Here is a 16,431-nt window from a genome sequence, read left to right on the forward strand (position 1 = left end):
GAAGTTTGGGCACCTGGAGAAGTTGAAAAGTGACCGCTCTAAGGTTCAATCACCCAAGGACACTCAGTTCAATTTGGTTTGGTAGCCCGAACCAAGTCAAACTTGTTGACCAGTCAACCATACGGTCGATCGAGGTGTTTTTGAACACCAAGGTTCAATTGCCCGAAACCCTATTAATTTTATGCCTGAAGTCGTGTTTCAATTAAAATTAAGTGCCGGGACCTAGGGTCTATCTAAGGTCTAGGCATATTAATTTACCCTAAAAAACCTGGCGTCGGTCGACCAAAGTCAGTCCTAAGGTCATTTGATTAACCTACGGTCTATCTACGATATTACTTAACATCCAAACATATCATGTTATGACCTGAAGAATAATGGTAATTAAATAAGAATAAAAGAAGGGAAAAAAAGGAAATAAAAAGGGGGCACAGAAGGTCTTCATCGACGAACGCCTTGCGTTCGTCAACGACGCAACATATTGGGCTCGTCAACGAGGGTGCTCTTCGTCGAAGAGAAAATACCGAGAGGGGGTTTTTGGTGATTCCGAATTTCGTCAACGAGGAGAGAGTTCATCGATGAGTTGTCTTCACAACCTTGTCGACAAGGTAACGTGGCTCGTCGACGAAGGCTAGTGTATAAATAGGCCAAATCTTCATCTTTGGCCGAAAACTCACATGCAGAATCTTCCTTCTCTCTCCTCTTCAGCTCCCACCCCTTCTCTCTTAATTTCTGGGTCCGTTCTTCGCCAGATCGACGATTTGAAGCCACCATGACACTCCTGGGGAAGTTCTCTGCATATCTTTCGAAGTAGATCATTGGTGGGGTTAGTTCGGAATCCATCCCAAATTAAGGGTAAGGCTTTCTACTCAATATTTGACTTTTTGACAGTTGTAGAAAGCGTAGTACGCGTAGAAATACTGAATTGTAGTTCTAGAAAATGTCATTTTCATAGTGTTGAACGGGGAACCTTGCGAGTGTGGGACTGCTTATTTTAGTGGCTTCTCAAGAATCAGGTAAGGTGATAAATTAAGTTAGGTGTTTTTATGAAAATTGTAAGTATAATTTTATAGCATTTGATTTCGAGAAAATATATGTATATATATATATATATATATATATATATATGCATTATGTTGGGAAATACTGCTGAAAATGATAATATGTTCTGATTATACAAAATACCCATTTTGTGTGGCATGAGTAGATTTTATGATGAATTATTGTTTTTGGGGAATATGATAATGATATGGATATGTTTAGTCGGTGTATGGGCCATGCTATGTATATGATTTGCCGGCGTACGGGCCGAGTTATGGATATGATTTTTTGGCGTACGGGTCGAGCTATGGATATGATTTGCTGGCGTACGGGCCAAGCTATGGATATGATTTGCCGGCGTACAGGCCGAACTATGGTAAAATATGAAATACCGGCGTACGGGCCGATGATTTTTATGATATGTATAAATATGCAAAATGATGTGATGATATTGATTTGGCAATTATAGTATGAAATATCCATGTATCACAATTTGATTATATGTTATATGTTATTAGAACCTGGTTGGCTTGGTTTAGACTAGCACTTGCATGGTACCGCTACTATGTGTTCATGTTCATCATGATACTGTGTTAACGCTACTGTATGGAGTAGCGTGAGGACGGATAGTTGATGTGGTTTTAAGAAGTGTGAACGCCCCTGGTGTACGGACCAGGTTTGGTAGACCTATCGGATTTACAGAATGTACTTTTGACTTGGCAGTGGTCGACCAACCATTGTCAGGTCCCTCCCTTGGGTCACACAACCCAGCCATGTGGGGTAATACATGACAACAGCCAGCTAACCTACTAGGGTTGTTTTTGTATTATATTTTATAAGATGAATTATGCTTATGAAAATCATGTATGTTCTGCCATGATATGAGAATATATGTTTCCCATATATGATATAGATAGTTATACTGACATGTTTATATATGATTGTATATAGAATACAGAAATACTCATGTTGCCACATACTAGTATTAGTTTATTTCCCTTACTGAGAGGTGTCTCACCCGAATTACATGAAATTTTCAAGAGCCCCTAATAGAAGAGCGGATAAAGCTCCGTTAGGATATATTCAGCTGACCTACCCTTTTTAAGGGTGAATATTTTTGTTAGGGCAGATGGTTTTAGTGAGAAGTGGCTTTAGAATTCTTTTTGGGATGTATATATATGTAAACGCAATGGATGTAGTAACTCTGGTGTCGAAATTGATGGTTTTGTGTTTATGATATTATGATTTTATGTTTCCTGTTACTTAGGCTTCCGTTTTATGCTTCTGTTATATCCCTAGTACCCACGGGTTCATGTTTATTATGATCTGCTAGATTTATTATATTGATTTGTATTATTAAAAAAAATGTATGAAAATTAAGCAGGTCATTATAGTTTGGTATCAGAGCCTAGGTTGCTAGGTTCTGTAGACTTTAAAATGCAGCGAAAACAATACCAGAGTATAGAAAATGATTTAAGGTTTTGTTCTACACTCTAGAGGCAGAACTTCCGTGGTGGTTTCTGTGTTTTCCCTGGGGTGACGATTTCAGGAAAACCATAATAAACTATTGATGGGTTATGTTCCTAGAATGTAGGACTGGGGTTAGAAATAAGCTGAGAGTGTTGAGATAAGAGACTAAGTTAAGTGGGTAAGTTATAAGGATAGGATTTCTGAGTTGTGTTTATTATTTTTCAGGATGGATCCAAGAGGAGGTAGTGCCCATGCGAGTGGCAGTGATGGAGTAGGGCCATCAGGTTCAAGTGGGACTGACTTTGACGTGGTATTACATAGCGTGGCTCAGCAGGTTATGGCTGAGATCGCTAGGAGCTTGAGGGAGTAGGGTGGTCCGTCGGTTGGTCATTGGTTGCACTATCGAGAAGTTTACGAAGATGAATCCTCTGGCCTTTTCGGGAGGAGTTGATACTGCAGCCGCTGAGAACTGGATGCAGAAGATAAAAAAAGTTTTGGTTGTGTTGCAGTGTACTGAGGAACAGAGGGTCGTCTTTGTCACCTATAGACTGACAGGAGAGGCTGAGAGGTAGTGGGCAGCTGTGAGGCTTCTAGAGCAGCAGAGGATTACGCCGATAGCCATGACTTGGGATTGGTTTAAGGAATTTTTCTTTGATAGATATTTTCCAGCTACTATTAGGGAGGCTAAAGTGGAAGAGTTCCTGAGTCTGAAGCAGGGACAGTTATCAGTCCAGCAGTATGCGACACGTTTTATCGAGCTCTCTTGCTTCACTCTGTATATTGTTCCTGATAAGACGAAGAATACGAGACAGTTTGAGAGAGGTTTGAGGCGAGGTATCTTCAAGCAGGTGGTGGTGTTGCAGATTCAAAATTTTTCTAAGTTAGTCAACAGAGCAGCCTTGGCAGAGGTTGGTGAGTGTCTGGATGTAGAGGAGCAGGGATAGAGAAATAGATCTGCATCTTTGGGCTATCAACAGGGTCCTAGATAGAATTAGTGGAGGAGAGGAAATCATGGTAGAGGATGAAGGCAGAAGACTAGAGGTCGTGAGGTTCAAGTAGCGCAGGGCCCTCAAGTCTGCCAGACTTGTGGGAGGAGAAACTGGGGAGAGTGTCGAGCAGGTGGAGTTGTCTGCTACCGCTGCGGTAGGCAGGGTCATATGGTACGAGATTGCCCTACACCACCAGATGCAGCTCCAGCTCCCAGTCCATACTGGGGAGGTTATCAGGTACCACAAGGGGGCCAACGGAGGAATACGGCTCCAGCCAGAGTGTTCGCTCTGACACCGAGTGATGTTGAGATAGCCGGTGACGTGGTGATAGGTATGGTTAGTATGCTTTCTTTTAAAAGTTATTGCATTGTTTGATTTAGGAGCCACACACTCGTTTGTGTCTTCAGAGTGCACTAAACTTTGTGGGCCGAAAACACAGTTGTTAGGCACTAAGTATTTGGCATCTACCCCGACTGGGTCAATAATGACATGTAGTAGGATACTCCAGGGTTATTCAGTGGGCATTCAGGGGGAGAACATGTCTACCGATCTAATAATGCTAGATATGCAGAGGTTCGATGTAATCTTCGGCATGGATTGGTTAACAGCTAATTTTGCCAGTATAGACTGCCATGCATAGGAAGTGATATTCACACCTCTAGGAAGAGCAGAATTCAGGTTCGTAGGGTCACGAGTACAATCCCCGCCTCAGCTAGTTTCAGCTATTCAGGTAAGGAGACTACTGATGAATGGTTGCCAAGGGTTTGTGACAGTTGTAAAGGAGATGTCAGAGAATGAATCAAAACTTGCTAGTACACTTGTAGTGAAAGAGTTTACAAATATTTTCCCAGATGAGTTACCAGACTTGCCACCTGACTGTAAGGTAGACTTTCCTATTGATCTACTTCCAGGTACAGGGCCGATTTCTAAAGTACCTTACCGAATGGCGCCAGTGGAACTGGCAGAATTAAAGAATCAACTGTAAGATTTGCTGGATAAGGGCTTTATATGACCCAGTGTATCTTCTTGGGGAGCTCTAGTTCTATTTGTAAAGAAGAAAGACGGGTCTATAAGGATGTGTATAAATTATAGGGAGAGTAATAAAGTGACAATCAAGAACAAATATCCTTTACCTCGTATAGATGACTTGTTTGACTAGCCCAGGGTACACGGGCGTGTTCAAAGATTGACCTCAGATCCGGTTATCATCAAGTGAAAGTGAAAGCAGAAGACGTCTTGAAGATGGCCTTCAAGACCAGGTATGAGCATTACGAGTTCCTTGTTATGTCATTTGGTCTAACGAATGCTCCTGCTATATTTATAGATTTGACGAATAGACTTTTTCATCCATATTTAGATCAGTTTGTTATTATTTTTGTTGATAATGTACTAGTCTATTCGAGGAGCTATGAGGAGTATGAGACATACTTAAGGCAGGTTCTGCAAACGCTACAGGAAAAGAAGTTGTATGCTCAGTTCAGTAAATGTGACTTCTAACTTGAGAAAGTTGTGTTTTTGGGGCATGTTATCTTAGAAAATGGAATTTTTGTGGATCTCAGTAAGGTTAAGGTGGTAGTGAATTGGGCTAGACCGAGGAACGTCCAGGAGGTCAGGAGTTTCTTGGGGTTAGCTGGGTATTACCGTCGTTTCCTAGAGGGATTCTCAACACTATCAGTGCCTCTAACACGACTAACTAGGAAGAATGTTAGATTTGAGTGGGACAACAGCTATGAGTAGAGTTTTGAGGAATTGAAGTAGAGATTAGTCACGACACTAGTATTGGTCATCCCTTCAGGGGGTGAGGGTTATGTCATTTACAGTGATGCATCCTTAAAAGGACTTGGCTGTGTATTGATGCAGCATGGCAGGGTGGTGGCATATACTTCCACACAGTTAAAAGAATATGAAAAGAATTACCTTACTTATGATCTTAAATTGGCTGTAGTAGTACATGCATTGAAGATTTGGAGGCATTACCTATATGGCGAATAGTGTGAGATCTTTTCCGACCACAAGAGTTTAAAGTACTTTTTCACTCAGAAGGAACTAAGTATGAGACAAAGAAGATGGTTGGAGCTAATTAAGGATTTTGATTGTACTATTAGTTATCACCCAGGAAAAGCAAACGTGGTAGCTGATGCGTTAAGCAGGAAGTCTAAGGGATTGATGTTGATGGCTATAAAGATCCAATATCCGATTATGATGGTCTAGAGAGACTCGGCATCGAATTAGTTGAAAATGATCCTTAAGTATGTATCACCAGTTTAGTAGTGCAACCTACTCTGCAGGAAAGAATTAAAGCTGCTCAGAAAAAAGACCCAGAATTAGTAAAGGTGATGGACAGAGTGCTGAGTGATTAGGGGGAGGACTTCAGTATTGTAGACGACAGAGCTTTGCGGTTCCATTCCAAATTATGCGTTCCTGCTGATACTGACATCAGGAAGACTATTTTAGAGGAGACCCATAGATCTTTATATACAATTCATCTTGGCAGGACGAAGATGTATAGGGATCTACGAGAGTCGTTCTAATGGAGTGGTATGAAGAAAGAGATTGCTGAGCATGTAGCCTAGTGTTTGACGTGTCAGCAAGTAAAAGCTAAGCAATAGAGACCGGCAAGACAGTTGTAGCCGTTATTTATCCTAGAGTGGAAGTGGGATCATATATCTATGAATTTTGTGTTAGCACTGCCGACGGCGTTACACGGTTAGAATGCTATTTGGGTGATTATTGATTGTTTGACTAAGACTACTCACTTTTTACCTATCAAGATCAGCTACTCCCTTAACCATTTGGTGGAGATTTACATCCAGGAGATAGTTCGTTCACATGGAGTGCCAAAATCTATTGTGTCAGAACGAGACCTACACTTTACGTCACGTTTTTGGAAGATCTTGTAGGAAGCTCTAGGGTCTTAGTTTTCATTTAGCACGACATTCCATCCTTAATTAGATGGGCAGAATGAGAGGACGATACAGATACTAGTGGATATGCTTCAGGCGTGTGTATTAGATTTCGGGGATAGTTGGACTCAGTTTGATAGAAACAGTGCAATCCCAAGAGGGGGATGAATTGGGTATTTAAAAATTATAGCCTAGGTTGAACTAGATAAACAATATTACTTAACCTAGGGTCTATCTATGCAAATGTAAACTCAATCATTCACAATATAACATACACGTGTAGTAATTATATTGCGGAAATATAAATGAACACGCACGATATGTTATCGAGGTTCAGCCAACAGTGCCTATATCCCCGCCTTAGCTATACCAACACAAGGATTTCCATTATAATGCTCACTTAAATGGGTGGAGCGGCACCTAATACAACTAGGTCAATTCAAGGGGCTGACCTCAACCAACACGCCTTAACAAGATGGCGCACCTAGCTTTCCTAATTGGGTCTAAGCTAATCCGGGACTATTTCAAAAGGCAAGTCTCCCTCTTCAGGCCCGAGCCTGCAATACAACCTATGACGCCCCGATTTTCGTACAATATTTTTTTTCAATAATAAATGAATTTTCACTCATTATAAACAACATCCATAAATCGGCCACGTCAACAATCCTACTATCATTCTTACGACGACCTGCATTGGGTACAGGGTAAAAAGTAATTTTATTTATAAAACCTAACAACGGAAGATAGTATATTCATATCATGTAGAATACAATGTCCAGAATACTAACATACATATTTACATAATACTATCTCATACCCAAAAATAATACAACCCTAGGGAATCACACCTCCCTAGTCCAAACTCACCCTGTATATCAAGGTTCCAGCTCCCCACTATCACGGAGCTCTATCACCCGGTTGGTCTCTATTCCCTAAAAAATTTAGATATATTGGGTGAGACACATCTTGGTAAGAAGGAATAAATTATTCATAGTGTGTGGCCATATGAGTTCAATTATAACATGCTTTACTTTTCAAAATAACATTTCATCTGAGAAAATACACTGACAAATATATTCTCATAGTCATATAGATATACAACACAAGCTTTTATAAGCTTTAAAATCATTTCTCAAAATCAATCATTCCAACACATTTTTACCTACGAAGTTCTTGAGAATAGAAAAGATTACCTGCCCATACAGGTAGCTTCCCTCTGCCTTAACATGTTATGCAGTAGAATATGACCACATCTGATACCTATCAGGGCAATCACCTTACTCAGTAAGCCCTCAGGTGGAGAGTTTCACTTCGCCTCAATTATTTATGTCATTAACTCACACGATTCATTTCTCATATTTAACATTCTTTATTTCTCAGTTTCCATTCTTTTTTTCATTTCTCATTTTAGCCAATTTTATCATTCTTTCACTTTTTGTTTTCATTTTACTTTCCGGCTCATGAGGATCTTTGATATCAAATACCAACATCGCGTTTATAACTCATGGCCACCCTGAGGATCTTTCTATCCACGCCATGCTTCCCCCCATGGTTAAGGTTGTGCGGCCCGAAGGCTGGATCTAACCACGGTTGGCCAACCCGGTTAGATCAAAATATCATATCACACATCACATCTGTAGTACAACTGGCCGGCCTATAACCCTGATCTAGACTCAAGGGGCCCAACAACCCTACAAATGGCTCAATCAACAGTCACGCCACACGCTTTAAGAGTCCGTGTGGTTGCACTAACACCACTAGCAACGGTACCGTACTCAATATCATAACTATCCATCAGGGTTCACTACCACATACTCGCAATCATTATACGGTATTGACATTTTATCAATCATATTTCAGTATACCACAATTCAGTTCAACATAAATATTCTCATCATTTTCTGTGCACATTTTATCATCTCGTAATAATATATATCATATTTCATGTATTTTCACATTTTCTCAAAATACTCATACGAGTAATTTGTACAAACTCATTTTTCATGCAAATAATTTCCACTCACATATAAATACCACATTTCATTATTTTTCACTAATCACATCAATCATTCTCATTTCAATATTTTCTCAGAAAATGCCCATTGTTATATTTCACATTTTTCAACACATGTCATGTGCCGCACAGTTTTCACCTAATATTTGTAATATATTAATTTCAAACTCCAAAGCATCACAAATTAATATTACTCAAATGCCACACAATTTATCTTATATTTTATCATAATAATTTTTAGGCAAAATACAATATGCTCATTTTCATATAATCATTCAAACGGTAATTCTAAAAATACTGCTATAATTTATTCCATTTACCTGGCTTATTGAGAGTCTGGTTAACACCCAGATCCTACGCCCTTGGCGCCCGAAACTCAACTCCTACAATTTGCATTTTCCCCAGATTAATTAACATATTTCCCTAAAATAATACCCATTTAACTTTTTCTAGGCTCCATATACATCAAATTAACATTTAAACTAATATTTGACACCCCCACTTAATTTTCTAAATTTTGCCTGCGGGTCCCAAAATTACACCCGCGGCGCTCACTCGGGGCCTAAATTCCAAAAATTCTACTTCAACTCTAGATGCTCAAAATTTTAGCATTTCTAAATTAATCCCAATTAATTAAAAATAAGTCCCTTAATAACCCTCGTACCACAAATTTTGGGTTTTGCCCATGACGACCCCACGAAAATTCCATCTCGTTAGACTTGTAGAGAATCATCCCTAGATTCTCATCGTGGTATCTGTTCTTCAATCAGGCTTATAATTTGCAAGAAATTAAAGAAAAAAGGGAAATTGGCTTAGCCTAGGAGTTACGTGTATGCCGCTCCTACCACCGATCCGCTCTGGTAGAAATGATGGCAGCGGAGAATGGAGTCCAGCGGTATCTTCCAATTTTTGATCGAGCGAAAATTCGCCACGTAATTGAGTAGAGAGGGAGAGAGGAATGAGAGAGAGAGAGAGAGAGAGAGAGAGAGAGAGAGAGAGAGAGAGAGAGAGAGAGAGAGAGCGCGCGCGCGCGCAGGAAGCCTGCGCAGGATTCCCTGAAGAAGACAACAAAGTGACATCCTGAAGCATCTTTGCTTTAGGATGAGTAATAATAATAATAATAATAATAATATTTAATTAATATTAATAATAATATATTTTATTAATAAAAATAAAAATAAATTTTAATTATTATTATTTTTCTTTTTTATAAATTCGATTAATTAATTAATTAATTAATTATTATTATTTTTTTTTTTTTTGGGAATCACTCCACCAATATTGTATAGCCCTTTTTGGGGTTATTACATTCTCCCATCCTTAAAAAAATTTCGTCCTCGAAATTTGCCATTCCCCTGCTTCCCATCCTTAGCGAAAATATTTCCAATTTTATTAATTACCCTCACTTATGGCGGAGGAATACCGTAGTTACAATGAGGGTTCTGGGAGATTACAACTTTCCTAAAATTCTCCCAAAGTTATTCATATTTCAAAACTAAAAATCCTATCTATCCTACATTACACTATGCAAATAAAAATATACAATATTATTCCATTCACTTGGCTGGCTCAACTCTAAGCTCCATTGAATAAGTGTGGATATCTCTGACGCATCTGATCCTCCAGTTCCCAGGAAGCCTCCTCAATGACATGATTGCGCCACAAAACTTTCACTAGTGGAATTTCTTCATGCGTAGCTCTTGTTCCTTCCAGTCAAGAATCTGCACCGGCACTTCCTCATAAGTTAAAGTATCTCTCAACTCCAATGCTTCATAATTGATCACATAAGAGGGGTCTGGTAAGTATTTCCTCAGCATAGAAACATGAAATACGTCGTGGATCCTAACTAGAACCAGTGGTAATGTCAAACGATAGGCAACTGGACCAACTCTTTCAAGAATCTCGAATGGTCCGATATACTTAAGGCTTAGCCTACCCTTCCTCACAAACCTCATAACACCTTTCAGCGGTGCCACCTTCAGGAACACGTGATCTCCTGTGTCAAACTCTAATTCTCACTGGCGAGTATCTACATAACTCTTCTGCCGGCTCTGCGCTGTTATGATCCTGTCTCTGATGAGTCTAACTTTGTCCTGAGTCTGCTGTATCAACTCTGGGTCCAATATTTGTCTCTCCCCAATCTCATCCCAGTGCAACATAGATTGGCACCTCCTGCCATATAGCGCCTCGTACGGTGCCATTCCAATGTTGGCCGGGTAGCTGTTGTTATACGCAAACTAGACTAGTGGCAAATACTGCATCCAATGACCTCTAAGGTCCTGCACACACACTTGTAGCATATCCTCCAGAATCTATATTATCCTCTCCGTCTGCCCATCTGTCTGAGCATGAAAAGCTATGCTGAATGACAACTGAGAACCCATGGCCCCTTGCAGACTCTTCCAAAAACGAGATGTGAACCGTGGGTCTCTGTCTGAAACTATGGACACTGGGACGCCATGGAGTCTAACTATCTCTTGGATGTATAACTCAGCCAATCTGTCTATGGAGTAGCTAACTCTGATTAGAAAAAAGTGGGCAGTCTTCGTTAGTCGATTTACCACTACCCAGATAACGTCCTATCCATGCAAAGCCGGCGGCAATCTTGTGACGAAATCCATTGCTATATGCTCCCACTTCCACTCAGGAATGTGGAGTGGCTGCAATGATCTCGCCGGTCTCTGATGCTCAACCTTCACTTGCTGGCATGTCAAACACTAATCCACATACTGGGCTATCTCCCTCTTCATGTTACTCCACCAGAAGGACTCTCGAAGATCCCTGTACATTTTAGTACTACCTGGATGTATAGTGTATAGGGACCGATGTGCTTCCGCTAGAATAACTTTCTTGATATCAGGGTCAGCAGGAACGCATAGTCTGGTACGGAACCTCAAGGCTCTATCATCTGAGATGTTGAACTCTGTTTCTTGATCATCCTATACTTTCCCCATAAGCTCTACTAGTTCTGCATCATTCCTCTGAGCTACTTTAATACTGCACCAAGTCAGCAATAAGTGCCTAGTGAATGCCCTCTATCAACTCCATGCTAAGCCTCTCTAGATCCATCTGGATCGGATGCTAAATCTCCATTGCAAACACAGATGAACCCACTGATTTTTGACTCAAAGCATCAGCGACCACATTAGCCTTTCCTCAGTGGTAGCTGATAGTGCAATCATAATCCTTTATTAGCTCCAGCCATCTCCTCTACCTCATATTTAATTCCTTCTATGTGAAGAAATATTTTAAACTCTTATGGTCAGTAAATATCTCACACCTACCCCCATATAGATAGTGCCTCCAAATCTTCAGCGCGTAAACCACCGCTGCCAATTCTAGATCATGGGTAGGGTAATTCTTCTCATATTCTTTCAATTGTCATGAGGCATAGCGTATTACTCTTCCTCGCTGAATCAACACGTATCCGAGCCCTTTATGGGACACATCACTATAAATTATGAAATCCTCTTCTCCTGAAGGAATCGTCAACACAGGTGCAGTGATGAGTCACTGTTTCAATTCCTAGAAGCTCTGTTCACATTCATCAGACCACTTGAACTTCACTCCCTTCTTGGTCAACCTGGTAAGTGGGCCTGACAATCTAGAGAAGCCCTCGACAAACCTGCGGTAGTACCTAGCCAATCCCAAGAAACTCCTGATCTCGTGCACATTCTTTGGTCGTACCCAGTCTACTACCGCCTTAATCTTACTCAGATTAACAGAAATACCACCCCTGGATATAACGTGTCCAAGGAAAGTAACCTGTTCCAACCAGAACTTGCACTTTTTGAGCTTCAAATATAGCTTCTTCTCTCGCAACACCTGCAGCACTATACTCAGATGCTCATTATGCTCCTATGGGCTCTTCGAATACACTAGTATATCATCAATAAATACCACCACAAATTGATCCGAATACTGGTGAAAAACCCTGTTAATCAAATCCATAAGCACTGCAGGAGCATTCGTTAAACCAAACGACATAACTAGAAATTCATAGTGGTCATACCGTGTTCTAAATGTTGTCTTCGGAACATCTTCCGCCCTGACTTTCACCTGATGATACCCAGAGCGTAAATCTATCTTCGAGAAGATCTCTCTCCCTTGTCACTAGTCAAATAAATCATCGATACGCGGGAGCGGGTATTTATTTTTGATAGTTACTTTGTTTATTTTCCTGTAGTCGATGCACAACCTCATCGACCCATCCTTCTTCCTCACAAATAAAATTGGGGCTCCCCAGGACAACACACTAGGATGAATAAATCCCTTATCTAATAGTTCCTGCAACTGCTCTTTTAATTCTTTTAGCTCTACCGGTGCCATTCTATACGGCGCCTTCGAAATAGGCGCTGTCCCCGGAACCAAATCAATAACGAACTCTACCTCACGATCAGGAGGTAGTCCCGAAAAATCCTCAGGAAATACATCAGGGAAATCCCTCACCACTGGGATGTACTCCACCCTTAGCTCCTATTGACCCTATAAGGCTTAACATCTTATTTTGATGCTAACAAACAAGTGAATCTTAACATGCTATGTTAAGTGATGTATTTTCAGGACAAAATGAAGAATGCAAGGTTAAAGAGTTCATGAGAGCTTGTAATGATTATATCAAGCTTGAAGCATGGATTTAAAATTTAAAGCCTAAAGATCATGAGAGCATTGATATTAATGAAATAGCTTCAAAGAATGAAAGCCCAAATGATCAACCTGGAAAGCTCAAAGAAAGATGAAACAAGTATAAAGGCCTCAAGGAATTCAAGAATTGAAAAAGTCTAGGAAATTTCATGTAAGTACTTCAAAAAATTTCAATATGGATACATGAAGCTCTTAGATAAATTTATTGGACCTAGATACCTTCGAATATATTTGGAAAATATTTTTATAAGGTCAGAAATTATTTCAAAAAGGTTAGATTTATTTTTGGAATGAAAAGCATCAAAAAGAGGATTTTCAAAATGCTGTCAATTTTTCTACATTTGCATTGAGGAGTATTTTTCTCTATTAAAAACTCTTTATTTAAAAAAGTGTTCAACATGAAAGTTGTATTATTTTCTCTTAGATTTCATTTGACACCAAGATCATCAAATTTGGAGTTATGTAATAAAATGTTATGATAGAAAAATAGAAGGGTACTCGAAACTGACATCAGCATGTGTGCAACCAGTAGACTGCCTGAACATGCTAGGCGCCTGGGTGGCTATGTCAGGTGACCGGCTTAGTTCTGGCAGGTGACTGTCAGGCTACTACCCTTGCTGTTCCTTTAAAAATAACATGGCAGACGACTGGAGGATTTAGGCAGGCAACTGCCACGCGGCTGTTTTGATTTTTCTCATAATGGTCAAATTTTTAAATGAGATTGTTTGTGACTCAAAATTTATGGAAACTTAGGGATATTTCAACACACTTGGGGACCAAGTTACTTACCTTTTAAAGTCTATAAATAAGCCTCAAATATTATTGAATCATGTACCAAGAATTAAATTCAGCATCTCTCTCAAATTGCTCTCAAATTCTCAAGGCTCTCTTTTGCTCTCAACTTGCACGAAGCTTATTGAGTTCTTGTTGATTTTACTCACCAAGTTTGTGCAACAATTCTGAAATCTTTCATCCATTGAAATAATTCAATTGGTGATATACTTCATTGAGCTTCAAGTTAAATTCCATATTGTTATTTACTTTGAAGTATATTAGTTTCTAAATTGTTGTACTAATCAGCTCTTTGTGTGAGCAAGTTCTTGTACACAAATATTTGATTTGTATCTTGTAGATTGATGATTCCAAGGGTTGTTTGGATCATTGGCTACGTAAGGGGATATTTCTTAGAGAGGCGGGCTCTAGCCTATGTAAGGAGTGACCGAACGAGGGGATATCATTTGGAGAAGGCGGGCTCTAGCCTTAACCAAGGAGTGTTGTAATCGGTATTGTTCCACTCAGTATTGTTATACCCATCAACGGAACTGAACTAGTGAATCCTTTGGTGGTTTGCCAAAGGCGAGGACGTAGGCTGGGTATAAGCCGAATCTCATAAAAATCTCCGTCTCACTCTCTCTTTCCCTTACTCTTTATTTTCAACATATTTAAATTGCGTGGATGGTTTATTTGATAATCATATATACTACGTAATATAGAAATCAAGTAAACTTAAAGTTTAATTTTGATTTGGGTTATGGAAACCGAAAGGAAGTACGTTGGTTATACCATATCTTGCGGAAACCATACGGGAGTATGTTACTTGGTTAACAAACCAAGGATAAATTAACTGAGAGTTTAGTTGAGTTTTGAATATTGAGAAGAGTGTGAATGTGTTGTTGAAAAACATATTGAAGAAGCAAATCTATATCAACAAAGTATAAATTATAATTCAACTACAGGGCTTACAATTTCATATCCAGGGCTGACAACAAAAGATATATTGTGATTAAATGGTATAAAGCTTGAGATTGATTGGATAGTGTTTATATTTCAAAAGTGCTAAATCTTGAATTTTACATCAATCTTATTGTGCTGAAGTGAATTTATATTTGGCAATCAAATTGGGTGTATTGGTTTGGAAATTGTGATTAATTGTTTGATTATTTCTTCTTTCAAAGTGTGGTTGAAGATTGAATGTTTGATTGTGTTTAATTGATTGGTTGTTTAATTATGTTATTAATTGGATAAAAGAACTAAGTTCTTGATTGATTAAAGAATTAAACAAACAAGTCAAGAATTGGTTAAAAGAAATAAAAGAAATTTAAGGTAACTTAAAAGGAATTAAAAGAAATTTTTAGAATCCAATTCACCCCCCTCTTGGGAAGCTATTCCTAATTTCAACTCCCCTTCTGATACTACCTTCACACAGGCTAAATATCCTTGACAGCCTTCTGATAGCAATCTATGCACCCGAATAGCAGATAATAACCGAGGTGGGGTGCGTACATGTGACCCCACGAATCTATACTTCTGTCCCTCTGGAGGTCTGAACACTACCTCCCTCTGATGGCAATCAATGCTAGCATAGTGGGTAGCTAGCCAGTCCATACCCAAGATTATCTCAAACCTATGCATGTCTAAAACCACCAGATTAGCTAACAAAGACCTCCCTTGAATACCCACTGGACAGTCTCTGAGTACCTTTCTACATATCCCAACAACTCCAGTCGGCGTAGTAACAGACAAAGTAATATCTAGTTGCTGAGGCTCAAATCCACACAACTTCACATAATCACAGGCGATAAAAGAATGAGTCACCCCAAAATCAAATAAGACAATAGCTTTAAATGACAGTATTGAAACGGTACCTATCACCACATCTCTAGCCTCCTCAGCATCTCACGGCGTTAGCGCATAAACCCGCGCTGGAGCAGTATTCCTCTGCTGTCCACCTCGAGGTGCCTGATAGCCTCCTCTGTATGGTCGAGGAGCAGCTGCTACCGCTAGCGGTGCCTCACACTTTCTCGTAATATGCCCAAGATGGTGACACTAATAGCAGACAACCTCCCTCGCTCGGCACTCTCTTGGATGCCTCCTCAAACATCTGGGGCAAGGAAGGAGCATCGGTCTGCCCTATACTGCTCGCTCTCCTCCCCCCTGTCATTGTTCCCCTCTGCTATCATATCTTCTCCACAGCCTCGACTGGGCCCTGCCTGAAAATTAGAAGGCGCGGGCCTCTTCCTCTGGCTCTGGGCTACCACGCCTCTCTGTATGCTGCTCTCAATCACCGCAGCCCTGTCCACTATCTCCGAGAAGGTATGAGCTCAGAAACCTACCACATGCTCATACAAAACCTGTCTCAGACCCTCCTCAAACTTCCTTGCCTTCCTCTCCTTATTTGGCACCATATATGAGGCGAATTGAGACAGTTTAATAAACCTCATTGCGTACTACTGCACCGTCATAGACCCCTGTGTCAGATACAAAAATTATGACGCCTTCGCACTCCTGATCATAGCGTGAAAGTACCACTCAAAGAAAATATCCTTGAAGCGACTCTACATCATTGCTATAGGGTCCGGCCTCTGCTCCTCAA

Source organism: Malania oleifera, chromosome 5 (genome assembly GCF_029873635.1).
Source record: "Malania oleifera isolate guangnan ecotype guangnan chromosome 5, ASM2987363v1, whole genome shotgun sequence".
In the NCBI taxonomy this organism is placed as follows: Eukaryota; Viridiplantae; Streptophyta; class Magnoliopsida; order Santalales; family Ximeniaceae; genus Malania; species Malania oleifera.